We start from the raw sequence: 17,925 nt of genomic DNA, 5'->3' as shown, positions 1-17,925 counted from the left end.
CGGCTTTAACGATGGATGACACCTGACACGGGTCACGCCAAACATCAACAAACGGCGTGGCCCCCTGTACGCTCTCAATGGACAACCAGGCCTCATCCCCTTGGATCCACCTCCGACCAAGACAGTAACACTGGCTGCTATCACGGCTTTAACGATGGATGACACCTGACACGGGTCACGCCAAACATCAACAAACGGCGTGGCCCCCTGTACGCTCCCAATGGACAACCAGGCCTCATCCCCTTGGATCCACCTCCGACCAAGACAGTAACACTGGCTGCTATCACGGCTTTAACGATGGATGACACCTGACACGGGTCACGCCAAACATCAACAAACGGCGTGGCCCCCTGTACGCTCCCAATGGACAACCAGGCCTCATCCCCTTGGATCCACCTCCGACCAAGACAGTAACACTGGCTGCTATCACGGCTTTAACGATGGATGACACCTGACACGGGTCACGCCAAACATCAACAAACGGCGTGGCCCCCTGTACGCTCCCAATGGACAACCAGGCCTCATCCCCTTGGATCCACCTCCGACCAAGACAGTAACACTGGCTGCTATCACGGCTTTAACGATGGATGACACCTGACACGGGTCACGCCAAACATCAACAAACAGCGTGGCCCCCTGTACGCTCCGAATGGACAACCAGGCCTCATCCCCTTGGATCCACCTCCGACCAAGACAGTAACACTGGCTGCTATCACGGCTTTAACGATGGATGACACCTGACACGGGTCACGCCAAACATCAACAAACGGCGTGGCCCCCTGTACGCTCCCAATGGACAACCAGGCCTCATCCCCTTGGATCCACCTCCGACCAAGACAGTAACACTGGCTGCTATCACGGTTTTAACGATGGATGACACCTGACACGGGTCACGCCAAACATCAACAAACGGCGTGGCCCCCTGTACGCTCCCAATGGACAACCAGGCCTCATCCCCTTGGATCCACCTCCGACCAAGACAGTAACACTGGCTGCTATCACGGCTTTAACGATGGATGACACCTGACACGGGTCACGCCAAACATCAACAAACGGCGTGGCCCCCTGTACGCTCCCAGACGTCCTCAGTCAGAGTTCCTCCTCGCGACCGAGGCTCTCCCGCAAACACGGCAGGCAGACGGCCGCAGCAGCCCCACAGCGCACTCTGGCTAGGGTAAGAAAACGACAGAGCGCGAAGCGGGAATTTCAAAAGGAACGCGCGAGAGACAAGAAGAAAACGCAGAGAACCAACCGTGACATTTTGTCATGGTTCATTCATATCTGTCCCCTGTCTAATTACGGTTCCAGACTGAGGAGGGATACTCAAAATTCGGACGAGACAATGTTCGGTGCGCCAACTCTTTCTTCGACAAAATTACACTCGCTCAAGATTATCAATCACAGCCTGGTGTCCCCGCTCCTACTAGTAGTATGATGCGTCCCACTTTCCGTCGCGTCTAACGGCGACTGCGTGATATTCCATCACTGTTACTGTTTCCAGTCATTTAACGTCAGTAGCACAATCGATCGATACCAACTGCCAGTCCCTGCACCAGTCATCGATCTTCTGCATATCTTCCAGCATTTAGCTACAGATTTATGGAGGAACTATCTATTTACTACACAACATTTGTAAACAATATAATTTTATAATTTCTACCTGGAAATCAGTAGCCATGGCATTCCACGGCAAACACCCAATAAGAGCAAAGATTCTTTTGGATGACAGAATTTTACAACAGGTCCAACGTCTAATTATTTAGGCAGTGATATCACGTATTATTACGACAGAGGTAATGTGCAACGTGCGGAACTATTCGAAGAAAACTGGAATCAACACGGACAGAAACACAGCTGAAGCTATACAAGATAACTGCAATGCCGATTATTCCATACGGCAGTGAAACGTGGACATTAAGACAGAAAGACCACAGCTATATATATGCACACACAGCAATGAAATTCATTAGAACATTACTGGGACACACACATTTTGATAAAATAAGAAACCAAGTTATACGTAATCAGTTGCAAATATTTGCAATATGGGATAAAATAGATGGAATATAGAGGTAAGTTGGAAGAGCATTTAGAAAGAGTGGACAGTACGGATTCTAAAAGTGGTACTGTCATACAGACCCCTGAAGACTGAGATGAAGATGGACTGATGCCAGAACAGGCCGAGGACCCTAATCGCGTAAAGGATGATGATGATGATGATTTGTGGAGTAAAGACAGAAAAACCGGAATATAGAAAAGAAAACAAAACCAGAATGTACCTCCAACACGACGACTATAAAACTATATGATGACTTCGAATCTGTATAAGTGAAATCCGAGTAGCGAATTGAAATGTCAGTCAGAACGGAACCACGACAGTGACAATAAAATGGCCACACACACGTGAAAAATTGCATGTGTCACATGAACGTATCTCATACTCCTCCTACAGCCTCGCTTTCACCTCGCAACCGGGCCTTTTAAAACAGCCAAGCACCGCTGATGGAATGTCGGCGAAATTTACGTCGTTATTACCTAAAGTGAAACCTGGGTAAGATGGTCACATTTGAGGCATTAAGTCGTAAAAAGCAAGGTGCGGACTAAGTACAGTTTAAGTGCTTCCCACGCGCGAATGACATTATTTACAACTTGGTGCCGAGAGAGGCCGTAAAGCGCTTGTTTTCACAACAGGCGTCTGCCCGCCGGTCCTATCGGATGACGGCTGTCGCCGCGACACGGGTTGCGGTTAGAAGTTTAAACGCAGCCACCGGCGGAAAGACCTAACAACGAGTTGTTACACGAGTAGAACTATGTTAGTCCATACCATTTTAAGACCGACATCACAATCACAAGTAAAGTCATGCCACCCTTGAGCAAGAAACAAGATTATCAGCTGCTTCGGCAGGTAATCCGAAGGTTATTATAGTTCGAAGGTTATTACAGGGCGTCATCAACAGGCCCTCTGATCTCTTTTTATGCTCGCCGTACTGCGAAATGGCACTATTTGAGGCTCTTCCCTAAATCTATATCATTGCAGTTTTTTCATAATGACACCGTATGTTGACCTCCAACCTCTCCGGCGGTGGTCCGTGAACTACAGTTTACGACATTCTTTATCTGTACTGATAGGTACACATCTCCTTACAGATCTATGGTAAACGCCATAAGTGTGGAAATGTGCTCGCCAGCACAGTCCAGAGTTGAAAAACTGAACCACTAACTGAATATTTCTGAAGTTTAATTCTTAATTCTAAGAAACATTTATTAAGGGTTTATTTCATAATGAAAACTAACAAACAGCTGTTTACAGTTAATAAGCTGTTGACCTAAAATTCCAACTTCAAGCAGGTGGCAGCAACAAACACGTGTGCTTCGAAAGACAGCTTACCATCAATTGTCCTGCCTCAAACCAATGTATAGAAACACCACCACCTACGTCGCCAGTCATGTGTCTAATGGTATTATTTTTGTGTATCATGTGTCTAATGATATTATTTTTATGTGAAGATCAAAACACAAATAAATTGAATAGAATTTCAAAAAAATGGTTCAAATGGCTCTGAGCACTATGGGACTTAACATCTGTGGTCATCAGTCCCCTAGAACTTAGAACTAATGAAACCTAACTAACCTAAGGACATCACACACATCCATGTCCGTGGCAGGATTCGAACCTGCGACCGTAGCAGTCGCGCGGTTCCGGACTGAGCGCCAAGAACCGCTAGACCACCGCGGCCGGCCACAATTTCAAATAGTGTCGTTCACAGAATGAGACATCTTTTGCTACAGAGACACTGTTTATAGTTATTTGGTTGAATCACATTTGTAACTAGAAGAGATTATGGGCGGTTTAAAAATACAAATAACTTATTTACCCTGCCCCCCCCCCCATTTAAAATTGTCATAATAATTTCCTGATGAACTTCAATCACCTGAACTTTGTGTGCATAGGTTGTTTCCAAAACTAAAATCTTCCTGTGAATGTCTGTGATGCTTAAATAACTCAGCAACAATTTAAATAAAACCTTTTTACGCATTATTCAAGGCAATTTCGACCTGTTGCAGCAACACTCATTCAGTAAAAAAAAAAAAAAAAAAAAAAAAAAACACAAGTTTCGTGCAGTTAGCTCATCTTCAGATTATCTGTAGTTAGTGACAAAGTTCTTGTTACATAACAGTTTTATTTGTGAACTTATGTAACATCGATCACTAGGACAGCTAAAATGAAAGGTTAGAAGTACAGTGATCCACTTCCTTGGAACAGTGGAGATAGCATTAGTCATGTTAAACAGCCATTTGATATGATGGCGCCGGCCACGGTGGCCGTGCGGTTCTACGCGCTCCAGTCCGGAGCCGCGCTGCTGCTACGGTCGCAGGTTCGAATCCTGCCTCGGGCATGGGTGTGTGTGATGTCCTTAGGTTAGCTAGGTTTAAGTAGTTCTAAGTTCTAGGGGACTGATGACCACAGCAGTTGAGTTTGTTCAAATGGCTCTGAGCACTATGGGACTTAACATCTATGGTCATCAGTCCCCTAGAACTTAGAACTACTTAAACCTAACTAACCTAAGGACATCACACAACACCCAGCCATCACGAGGCAGAGTAAATCCCTGACCCCGCAGGGAATCGAACCTGGGAACCCGGGCGTGGGAAGCGAGAACGCTACCGCACGAGCACGAGATGCGGGACAGCAGTTGAGTCCCATAGTGCTCAGAGCCATTTGAACCATTTGATATGATGGCATTAAAGTGAAAACCGGAATTGTCAAATATGTCCCTAGGAAAGCCTGAAATGAAAAATAAACTCCTTTAAGTTAAAGGCGTAAAAATGCAAAATTTTTGATAGTCCACTCCTTTTCACGTTTGTCAGACAAAAAAAAAAAAAACACCCTGTGAGTGCGTTAGCATCACTAGAATAAATCACTGGGGTTAGGAGGGCACTCTTATTCTATGTCAGAGAACATCAGTGATTCGCTGTACACAATTTGTTTGATTTCAGAATTATTGTCAAAGAAGTACACGAATTGACATAGATTGTGACACGACAATGTCAGGACAGTTGTCAAGAGATTGTATTACGTCCTGTGTAGCAGAAATAACACTGAACATAACAATAACAAATTTAAGTAGAAGGTTCTCTACAAATTATTCTTACTTATACACGGTGAAGTTGGTCAATATTACGACAAATTATCTGATTCCAGTTCTTAGTTCGATACTGTTTAGGATGACAATCAAGTCTACGGAGGATGGTTAGTTTTAGTGACATGATGAGCAAAAGATTAGTCAAGGTTTCTCGAGTTCACAATGGACGCAAGCTGGTGAACCAACAAGTTTACGCCTCTGCCAGCGGCATTTACCTTTTACCTGCAATGTACTGTCAGCTGCATGGCTGCTCTCGCCCTCTGAAAATCCTATAAAAAGCTAATGAAAATCTTTAATGATTTTGTCAGCTGAAACTTTCCTATGTTCCTCGTTAGGCGAGAAAACTTGCACTCATCCCTAGTCTGGAAAATATGGCGATTTACACATTCATGGATGGTGCAGGGTGTATATTTCAATGCCCTCTCAATTCTCACAAGAACAATTAACTACGTGGCTGTTTCGTTTCTTCGCCATTGGAGCTCAACCACTCTTCAGCTAATTTCCAGCTGAATGTCAGCCACAGTGGACACAGTGTTCACACAAATTTCCTCTTTTGGCGTCGTACAGAGCCTGATGTGCTCTGTTCTATACTTGACACTGGTTCACAGGAGAGTCCGCGAAGTTTCCTGTCTTTTGTCTTTTGTAGCAAACTGTCCCCCACCTGTGTCCTCTCGTGCTTCACGTCACGGCTTTTTCAGGCCAATAGGAGCACTCCTTTCATCTTGTGGAAACTACCTCTGCCAACTGCAAAGAGCCTACCTTTAAACTGCGTCGCAACATTGCCCCTTTTTTTCCTTGCGAGTTTATTTCAGCCTATCGGACATTTTGTGCCCACTCCTGATATCTAAAACTTACTTGCGTACACCACGAGCGTGCCACGAGCATCTCGTAGTTGGTCTGTTTGTATCCATCTGGAAATTCCCCAATGCAGTTTTCTAAAGAATTTCTCTGCCACAAGCAGTGCTGCGCCACTACCTGCTCCCCTCGACGTATCGCCTGACGCTTTCGTTGTGCCTTTCGCCGTGGGTCACCAACCCTTTTTAGAAGCATTCCGTTGCACTCGGGCCGTGACGGCGCAACTCGCGTCTCCCCCAAACTAAAACGTTTCTTCCAGAAGCTTTTTACACCTTTTGGTCATTGACATGCAGGATCTGGATTCCGTGTGTTAATACCATTGAATCGAGTGTCATCCCTTTACACTACATATTGTACATTTGATGGGCAAATCTGCTCATTATTGTTAAAGTATGTAAGGTGACATATTCATGTACTTGTTACAATACATAAAATCTCATGTAAGGAGTGAAATTGATATTTATTCAAGCTGCCACCTAACACATTTACAATAAATTAAATCCGCATACGTGCAGGAATAGGAACCAAAAACAGAATCTCACCGAACTATGGAAATATGCTGTGCAAAGATAGGCTACCAATCGCAGCCATGTATCGCTGTGGAAAACAAATACTGCTCAAGAGGACGTATATGCTGAACCAAGTGGGTCTGACAGTAGACTGACATGAGAGCAAAACTTAATGAAAACGTCGTGTGGAAGCGGTAATAGTCAAACTGGATTGAAATAAAATAAATCCTAAACGGGGCCAGTCATAAAAATGGGATGGAGTAAAATAACGTTAAAAACTTAAAAGTAGATGAGCTAGTGGAAATAAAGAAAATAATTATTTCAATGAACTCCCAATCAATGTCGATCTAAATAAATGAATAGAAGGAGGAGGTGAGGGGGGTCTTAAGAGAGGAAGTGCAGGAGAAGTTAAACATAAGTATGAGGGGGGGGGGGACAGGAAAGAAATAAGAAACACAATGGTTTAAAATATTTTGGGGTAATGGGAAACCGAACGTGAAGCCACAGTGGCAGGAGACAAAAGACCGCAAAAGTGAGGAGCAGACTAATGGTCAGAAAAAAAACAAGGGAAAGCTACAGTATCTACATTTTTGACAAAGCTTGCACCATGTTATCACAGAAAATTTGGTATTCTGTGACCAATTAATCATTAATGCTTAAGTTTTTCTACCACTTCAGAAATTTGGTTATCTCGAACTCATCCAGAAGGGTTAATTTTTTCCTTTTAGGTACTCTGGAGAGAATCGAGCATCGCTTCACTACGGCTACTAGCCGTAAGATGTTCAATGTAAGAAGAGTTATATTTTCAGCATCCGTCTTACTGGTCTAATGACACTATATTTTAACCACCCGACCTCTTTGTCCTATTTATGGGATGTTCATTGTAACTGAAGAGATTGAAATATCTCGAAAACTACACATCAGATCAAAAAAAGTTATAATTCTAGTTTGTTTGCCTCGGAGGGGAGCTTCCAGTGATATCACACTCGATCCCCCAACCCACTTCGTGCGAGGGTGGCGGGGGCCACTTTCAAATCTTCAATGGGGACCCCCTTTTCATTGCAGATTACGATTCTACGCGCAAAATCTGCGTAAGTTTTGTCTGAAGCACTGTATTCGTTTTGCCATATTAGGCGCTGTTGCGAGATGCCGGGGCTAGCAGTGTATTTAACACTAAATTCTTCTAGAATCTTCATATATAAATGATGCTCTAAGCCCCCCTATTCTAACTCCAACTTTTGCTGTTGCAGATGGATTAAAAAGAAACGCGAACTGGCTGTAATCGACCCTGCAAGTGGAGTAGAAAAGAGTTTGGCACCTGCAATAATTTAATTTGATAAATAAGTTAAATAAAGGAAAGTTTCATTAATGTAGTGAGAAATGAAAGGGTTGCTCTACCGATTAACTGAATGAAATTTCTGTCCAAAATAACAACATGATTTATTATGAGTAAAATCAAAATACGTGAAACATTTACAATACATCAAATTGGCTCAAATTGGATACTCAAATAAATGCTGTGAAGGTGAAGTTGTCCCTAAACTAGATCGTGGCATTTATGACGAAGTGGTATGTGGAGCCAATTCCTTGCAACTCAAATCCTTAGAGAAACACACAGCCAACCCAACATTAATTGCTGCTACAGTAGTGAGAACAAAGTTAGAAAATGACGAACAGGCACGCTCTGCTGAGCTCTGATTATCACCTAGGAAAATCCCTATCTGCCGGTGCTGTGGACATACATTACCAAACTGTCTTCTTAACTGCAAGAACACGATCTGGCGTACCGGAGGCGATGGCTGGTAGCTTCGACGTCCTGTCGTGGTGATGATAATGTCGCGAGTATAGCCCGAAACAAATTATCCTGGTCTGGTTGTTCCAGACTAAACACTTCCTAGCAATACAAATGCGCCTCTGAGGGAGACGAAGAAGGCTCGCCACACAATCACTGCCGTTCTGTGATTGATTTTAACAAGCGAAGTCACACAGTAACTCCGATACAGTCAACTTTAGCCAAAACTGCTCAAGACAGACAACATAGGCAGCTTGTAAGCAGAACGCTCAATTGCCAACTGTACACGGAAAGTTACGTTGAAGTCGAAACTTCAGCAACTTCATCAAACAGTTACAGTTAAATAAAAGTATATTAGACAGCCAACGGAAGGCAGGCTGTCCAGAGCAGCGAGAGCTCAGTCTTGTAACCTACTCCCACCAAAAGGCGAGAGCCGACTACTACAAGAGCACCCGTACAAACCGAACACAGAACATTCCCGCCCCCCCCCCCGACAGTGGTCGTGGTTAAACGTTCCAATCAGCAACTCTAAAACCGGCGGAAAATTCCACTCTATTGCCAAAGCACTACCATTCCACCAATGGAGATTCTTGGCGCCAATTTCTGCGCCGATTTTGCTACGTCACGGAGCTGTGCCCTGAGCAAGCCAATCACAGTTACAATTTTGCAGAAAACGCGGGAATTTGCCCGCTAAGACTGCATGGGAACACAAGTCATTCCCACGCTTCGTTGGTAGCCCGCCAGAAAGTGTTTTCGCAAAGTTTCTGCGAAGTAACGGAACTTCTAGCCCAGCCGCTACTTCAGGCCCCTGCGAGCGTGTCTTCGCCGCTATTCTACAATGCCGGCGTCTGGAAATCATCCACTCGACTCCCTCACACCCATCGGCTTACCCTTTCAAGATCAGCAGAGCCCGCCTGTCACCGGACCACCCGGGTGACGAGAGAAACTGTGTGGGAAGTCCGCGTGTGAAGGAATAGCAACTTTTCACCGCGTGCAATTAGAGAGGAAAATCGTAAGATAGAAATATGAGAGGTGGCTCATGCCACCTCTCACTGTAATCGGTGGGATAGAAATACCTATACAATCGTAATTTACAACATGCTTCTCAATGGCCCTTAAATATCCAATGGCCCTTAAATATCCAGGGACCCCACCTTCATGCTGCGAGGGGAGCTCAGGCTAGTATTTCATAGCTGCTAATTGGAAACCCCATTCGCAGCCTTGTATTCCTCAGACATATCGAACAGGGGACTACTAGATGAGTCACTGTGGCCGTATAGTGAACTACGAGGTATGGTAAGAGGCAGTGCGACTGGAGTTCACGGTATCGTGCAGACATAGAACGGACAGCGACTCTAAACAATATATGGTGTAGTGTTTATAGCCTGTGCACCTACCTATTATTTGGAGAACAGACATTCAAGTGGACGATGAATGTTGCAACCAAAGAAAAAAATCTGACATAATCCTGGTTACGGAAAATGTGGAAGAAATGTTAGGGCTGCTGTTGCCTTGTATGCTGAGCATTTTCCAGGCAAAGCTTGTTCTCGTTCGTTCTTTTATAAGGCTGTGAACGCCTTTATGTCTGATGGCCAGGTACAGACTGGCAAAAGTAAATGAAGCAAACATGTTACAGGAGAAACTAATGAAATACAGTAGCTGTACAACTCACACGTAAGCGATCTGCAAACACACTGCGATTCCGGTATGTCTGTAGATAGTATTGTCACAGTAAGGCATCGTCATAAGTATCATCGATACCACACGTCACTTCATCAGGAACTTCATGGCGCCGATTTCCATAAACGGGTATATGTTTTGTGAAAGGCTATGTCAACAAATGCGAACGAGAAAAATGGTTCAAATGGCTCTGAGCACTATGGGACTTAACAGCTACGGTCATCAGTCCCCTAGAACTTAGAACTTCTTAAACCTAACTAACCTAAGGACATCAAACAACACCCAGTCATCACGAGGCAGAGAAAATCCCTGACCCCGCCGGGAATCGAACCCGGGAACCCGGGCGCGGGAAGCGAGAACGCTACCACACGACCACGAGCTGCGGACTGCGAACGAGATCCAGGTTCTTTGCCGAGATACTGTTTGACAATGAGTCTACATCCACAAACGATGGTTGCCTTTACCGGCATAACATGCGTTGGAGTGCAGACAATACCACTGGTTATGGTAAATTAACCATCAACGTCTTTGGTCGGTTAATGCATGCTGTGACATCATGGGGAACAAACTCATTGGTCCGTATTTTATCAACAGCCGTTGAATGGACGCAAATATCAAACGTTTCTGGAACCGCGACTACCGGTACTACTGCAGAATGTTGCCCTGGACATTCGACAACGTATGTGGTTTCAGCATGACGGTTGACCAGAGCATTGCGCAATCGAAGCACGGGAGGTATTAGACCGTGTTTACACAGGTCGGTGGATCGGTGGGGGTGGCCCTATTAATTGGCCCGCTAGGTCGCCGCATTTGATGTCACCAGATTGCTTTCTGTGGAGATATTTAAAAGATAAGGTGTACCAGCAAGTGCCAACAGGCCGTGAAGACATGGTCGATCGCATCAGTAACGCCTGTGATGGCATTCCCGCAAAAACGCTTCTGTCCTGTGTACGGTCATTTGAAAAGCGGATAGTGTATCACTAAGTATGCTCAAGTTGGCTTCACTACGTTTGAACACTTACTTTAATTGGAAAGTAGAGTAGCATTCACCTAAACCCATGGCCACAGTGTCGAGTCGACTACTTCACTGTTCGATATGTCGAAGCAATAAAACATCGCGAATCGGGTAACCAATTATAAGTTGTGAACTACGGGACTGTCCTATTCTCACAGCATGGAGGTGCGGACCCACCTGCCAATGAATACTCAAGCGCCATTGCCTAGCATGTCGTAAATTATGATCGTGTACCCATTTCTATTCCTCCGATTACAACGCCATCTGTGGCATAACGAAGAAAATGCCGCAAACAAATGTATGTAGATTTTGCCGTGGAATAGTAATCTGCAATATAAAATGAGTGTTCCCATCGAACGCCCCACCCCACCTCCGACACCAACGCAAGTGGTGCGGTGGCGGGGCCGAGTGCGGTATGATTGGACGTCCTCCTGTGAGGCAAACAAATTGGAATTATAACATTCTTTGATCACATTTGTAGTTTTCGAGATGTTTCATTGTTTTCATTTAAAATGAACATCCTTTGTGTACGAGGGCACGCTGCCCAAGCGGGTCTATAGACTTCTGAGTTAGAAAATAAATCTTTTACTGGTAGTTCATTGTGAATGGGTTGGCCCTGGATTCGATCAAGGGAGGAAACGAGATTTTAACACCATGGCCTGTGAGGAGGTTGGTGAGTCGTTAATATATGTTACCAACAGAAGGTAATATGGTATACACTGACGGAATAAACGCAGTACCAAAAGATAATTAGTATAGTCTGATGGAACTTCGGTAAAAAATTTGTCTAGGTAGCATAGGTAAATGTTTAACGTTGCAGCATTGCAAGTTAATGTAAGCGCGAGATACGCCACTGCAAATGTGAACTTCTGATACATCAATAACCGGTGTAACCGCCAGAACTTTGAATGCAAACATGCAGACGTGCATGAATTGTGTTGTGCTGGTGACGCCGGATGTCAGTTTGTGGAATGGAGTTCCATGATGTTACAAAAATCAGTTAACACAGGGATGGTTAAAGTTGTTCGTCGGTGACGCTGGAGTTTCGTATGTGGTCGACTGGAGACAGACCAAGGAAACATACCGATACTCTGTAAAGGATATTTGATTATAACAGTGGTATGTGGGCGGGTGTTATCCTGTTGGAAAACAGCCCCAGAAATGCTGTTCATAAATAGCAGCATAACTAGTCGAATCACCAGACTGACGTACAAATTTGCCGTCAGGCTGCGAGGGATACGCACGAGAATGCTCCTGCTATCATACAAAATCGCACCCCACACGATTAGTTCAGGTGTAGGTCCACTGTGACTAGCACGCAGACAGGTTGGTTGTAGGACCTTAACTGGCTTCCTTCTATCCAACACACGGCTATCACTAGCACCGAGGCAGAACCGGCTTCCATCAGAAAACACAAGAGACCTTCACCCTGACCACCAATGAGCAGTCGCTTGACTCTAATGAAGTCGCAAATGGCGGTGGTTTGAGGTCCTGGAATTCACCAGCTCTGGCTCGGAGATGTCCTTGATGTAACCATTTTGTAACAGTTCGTTTTGGATGTAATGTCAACTGCTGTTTAGTTTTCAACGACAGATGCAGTACGATGCGCCAGAGTCATACGCCGAACGCGATGGTATTTCCTCTAGATTGTGTCACGTGACTGTCCGGAGCCAGGTTTTCTTTCGACCGTGCATTCTCGTGACCACCACTGCCATAAATCATGTACAGCAGCCACATTCCTGCTTAGTCTTTCTGGATTATCGCAGAAGAAACATCCAGCTTCTTGTAGCGCTATTACGCAACCTCGTTCAATCCCAGTGAGATGTCGCCTTAAAGGCATTCTTGACTAACATGAACTCAGCACGTCCAATCTGAAAGGTAAACTAATGCTCACGACCGTTACAGGCAAACCTGACTTGCAGCCTCAATGATGTTACTAGCTCCACTGTTATGCGACTGACGCGAAATTAAAATAGACATTCTTACGTCAATGTAGATGCACTCAGAAGGAGTACTCCGAGTATCAGATGTGTTATTCGTTTCGGTTGACTTGAAATGAAATATATTATCTATTGAACTGAGGCTATAGCCGCTGGACTAGATGATGTATTTCAAGTTAATCAATTTCCCTCCAAAGAATTAGGTCTTGAAGGGACCATGAGTGCCCGATCAATTACCGCTGATAGTAAGCTATGTTTATATGGAGCGGGATCACAAGACGACACGTGTATGGCGGCGTCGCTTTTTACTTGCTTTCAGTTTTACGATTTACATAAACGATCTGGATGATGGTATTGACAGTGGCCCGAGATTGTTTTCCGAAGATACTGTAGCCTACAGGAAAGTAGTATCACACTAAAGGTGTGAACAAATCAATGAGGGTTTGCAGAAAATAAATGCGTGGTGTAATGACTGGCAGTTATCTCTCAATATTAGTAAGTGTACTACTGCGTATAACAAGGCGAAAGTCCCCATTAATGTACGAGTACAAAATAAATGCCCAGTCTTTGGAAGCGGTAACGTCCGTCAAGTATCTGGGTGTGACTATTAGAAATGATCTCAAATAGAATGATCAGATTACACAAGTAACGGCTAAGGCGAACTCTAGATTGCGGTTTATTGGTAGAATCCTGAAGCGATGCACTCCTTCAACAAAGGAAATAGCTTACAATACGTTAGTTCGTCCATTCTTGGAGTATTGTTCGTCTGTATGGGACCCTTACCAGTTGGGTCTGATTCCAGAGACTGAGAAGGTCCAAAGAAGAGCGGCAAGATTCGTGACTGGTACATTTAGCCATGGCGAGAGCGTTACAAATCTCATAGAAAGTTTAAAGTGGGACACACTTGCAGATAGACGGCGCGCTAAACAGAAGGGACTGTTCACTAAAATCCGAAATCCGATCTTCACCGAGCATGCAGAGCATATATTATTACCACCAACTTTCAAATCGTTCAATGTTCACCATTCAAAGATAAGGGAAATAAGAGCTCTTACTGAGGCGTTCAGACAGTCGTTTCCCCACGCGCGATCGTGAGTGGAACAGGGGGGGGGGGGGGGGGGAATATGATTGCGCGAATTGTGCCCTTACGCCACACACCGCTTGGTGACTACTGGAGTATATATGTAGATGTAGATTTAGAACGAAATAGTTTTGAGTCCTTACGTCGTAGAGAACGAGATGATACGGTGACTAGCACACTGAACTCGCAGTTTTGAGGACTGCGGTTCAGATCCACATCCGAGCATGCAGCTTTAGGTTTTAAGTCATTTACCTAAAATCGCTTAAGGCAAATGCCAGGATGGTTCCGTTTCTGGCTAGTTTTGCTTGCGAAGCAGGTAGCAGACTGGAGTTCATTAGTAGGAGACTGCCGGCCGCGGTGGTCTAGCGGTTCTGGCGTTGCAGTCCGGAACCGCGGGACTGCTACGGTCGCAGGTTCGAATCCTGCCTCGGGCATGGGTGTGTGTGATGTCCTTAGGTTAGTTAGGTTTAAGTAGTTCTAAGTTCTAGGGGACTTATGACCTAAGATGTTGAGTCCCATAGTGCTCAGAGCCAGTAGGAGACTGCACAAATGTAGTTAAAGCAAAAAACACTCGTTGACTCAGCGTAGGATATTGATCAAGTGTGCAGGAAATATGTCAGATAGGACCAACATCATGACAACACACTTCCCTATACTCCGCAAATGAGAGATCGTGCCCTGTTTCTGACGACACTGTCGTCGTTGCGGCGTTAAACCCTAATCTTCCTTCCTTCCTACGTCGTGTCAGTTATCATTGGGATATCTAATGCAATCAAAGTGATGCAATACGACCCTCACAAAGCCTTTTGTGTCGCTTGAAGAAATAATACTGGAGTCTGGCCAAAACGGTTATTTTAGCGTGTTTACAAAACAAAATTATGTACTGAATCCACTCAAATGTACGTAATTTATCTGCTATCGGATTAGAAAATCAGAAAACAATTAAGGTTTTTTGTCAGAACTACAACAGGTGTGCAGTAGAAAGTTTATTCAGTATCACGTAAATTTAGGTTAGGAATCAAGAACATCCCGTTTAACGGGAGTCAGTGAATTATCGATGTTATACGTTCAAGCGATCTGCTATACGTGAGACTTAGTAGACAACAGAGATTGCATCACAAGAATCATATTGCTGTGAGCAGGCAGGCAGCAGGTACTGTAATGAGGGCGAGCTCCATCTTGCTGCCGCCATCACCTAAGTGGTGTCTCCGTTGGAGTGTCCCTGTTGTCCCTAATGAGTTCAGGATAATTGTAACCATTGGCCCAGTGATCAAAGACGAAACGCCGAGACTTTTACCACCATTCTCAGCTAGTACATATGGCTTCCACCTACGCCAGGAAAGGGAATTACATCTGTTTATACCACAATGGAAGGTGAAATATGACTTCATCTGTTCACAAAACAATTCGTTCCAACTTGGTGAGCCAACGTTAGCAAACTGTTGATAACTCTTGGAAGATATGGTTTCAGTTTCGTACCTTTCACTGTAACGATGTTCTGCGAACTACCAATACTGCGGACAGATGGCGTCTTGATTTGGTTTTGTGGGATGACGACGCTGGAATCTGTTGCTGCAGCTGTTTGTCTGACCGTGTGGACAGTTTTTGGTCACCTTATTCACATCGAAGTGTTTGTTTAAACAAGTGGTGGACTCTGGCTTTGTTGTTTCCGGTACATGCTAAAGATATAGAAATGAACTTCCTGCAAGTTGTTTGCTGTTGAGTAAAGTGTACGAATCGAAATCATTCTTCCAGGTGAAACCTGCGTATATAAGTCGCCATTACTAAAGTTCAGCTTTTGACTTCAGAACATCACAGTGCAATATTTCTGCTACATATTGCAAATACGACTCTATATACACTCCGAAAAACACTGGGAAGTGCATGGTAGATTGCATTTCGCATTGCATCACGTATTGAGGTTCCTTCTCGTTCCATTAGCGTATGAAGCGAGGGGAGAAATGGGTGCTTAAATGCAAGTGGGCCTGCTGTATTTAGTGTAATCCTGTCTTCATGGCCCACACGAGCCGCAGTATACTCTCAAATTATTCAGTCAATACCGGTATTTTCAAGCGTCTTCCAGCACAGATTTCTAGCATTTCCAGGACACTTCCTTTTGTGTCAGACGAACATCTGACCATTCGTGTTGCTATTCATAGCATACGTTCGGTATCTCCTTTTGGTCCTATCTGATATATTTCGTGCACGCTTGAGCAATATCCTATGCTCAGTCAACGAGTGTTTTGTGCTTTGACTGCATTTTTGCAGTAACCTACTAATGAACTCGAGTCTGCTACCTGCTTCACAAGCAAAACTACACTTCCACCAATCCTTACGGCGATCAGACCTGTGGTCCACTACTTGTAGAGATACAAGCATTTTGATGATGTTGAATTTGGGGTTCTCAACCACATGATTACCAGTATCCTTACTGGACACCAACAAACACATCTCATGGTTTGACCAAGGTCTGTTCCCAAATGCAAAATTGCTGTGATGATACCAAGGAACACATTTTAGCGTTGTCAGCAGAAATGTGTGATCGTTTGGCAAGGCAACCTTACAACACGCTGCCTGTTATATAGATGTGTGACAAGGGGCTGTTCGTTGTCTTTATCTCACCAACATTTTGGGTAGGTGTTACACAGTTGCCACTGTCTGCTAGGAAGATGACTAGGTCTCCAGTCAGACAGAGTGTTGCTCTTGTGTCAACAAATGAAACAAGTAGTTTGAAAAACGCACCGAAAGTGGAAAGCTCCTTATATTGGTGGAACATCGCGGTGGTGGAAGAAACCGTTTCGCAACGGACAGTGCCCTGGTGAGCATCACTTACTTACTGGCATGAAGTTCACCTCGCTTGGGTAGTCGATATGTTTGACCGCAGTTTGTTGTTTACCACTTTCAGCCACTAGTGTGTCACTGTCGCACCATTCTATGTCCGGCAGCGAGGCGATGGTGTACATGGGAACTCCACGCCGAATCACAACACCTCCTCTATTCACTTCTTTGCAGCTTTGTTGGCTGCATCATTTTCCCACATCCCGTTGGGCCCAGATACAAACTCTCGATTTCAGATTTGCTACAAGGTGTTTCCGACAGTCTGAATCATTTTTCCTGCTCGATACATTTGTTGTGCAGATTGCAGGGCACTGACAGAGCCAGAGCATACGAGAAACGCCGTCAACGCCAAGCGATAAGAGTGTTTACATAACAAAACTGTTGCATCCTTGAGCCTCCGGTTCTAGATGTACCCTTGAGCGGTTAGTGGCTGACGCTACAGATCTTTATTTATGGAAATATACAGTACAATCACCAACAAATTTTACGTATTCACATACGCCTTTACCTTTTATCCAAATAAATACAGATTCATTAGGATTGAGTTTTCTTTTGCTACGTGTATACAATACAAGTGGAGACGTAGAGTCTTAAGCAGATTTACCAATGGCTTTATTAGCAATTTCAAACATATGATAAGTGCGAAACGATATTATATCTCTATCATTAAAACTTTCTAGTCCAGGTACACTTGGAACTCCGCTACCACCTCTTACTATGGCAACTGTCAACCATCCATTCCCATGAGAGAAGGTATCGTTTATGTCCAAACTAAAATTAAGAGTACATCCAAGAAACACACATGGTCCATAAACGAGCGCGTTTGCTGCAACACTCTTCACTGGACTGCGATTTTTCTTGTCGCCTGTTGTTGTTGTTAGTTCGATGTTTTCTATATTTTTGTACACAGTTGTGCGACGACGAGGTTTGTTGTTAAGAAAAGGCTTTTAGGACACCCTGAAGATTGTTAAAAATTATTTCCATTGTGCTGCTCTATCCGCATTGCTGGAAAATGGACGGCCTTTTAAATGACAGCCGTGGCTGTGCGCCGGTTGACAAGCGCCGGTGTTT

This window comes from Schistocerca cancellata, chromosome 6, assembly GCF_023864275.1.
Source record: "Schistocerca cancellata isolate TAMUIC-IGC-003103 chromosome 6, iqSchCanc2.1, whole genome shotgun sequence".
Taxonomy (NCBI): domain Eukaryota; kingdom Metazoa; phylum Arthropoda; class Insecta; order Orthoptera; family Acrididae; genus Schistocerca; species Schistocerca cancellata.
The sequence above is the reverse complement of the archived record's forward strand: the minus strand, read 5'-3'. Positions refer to the sequence as shown.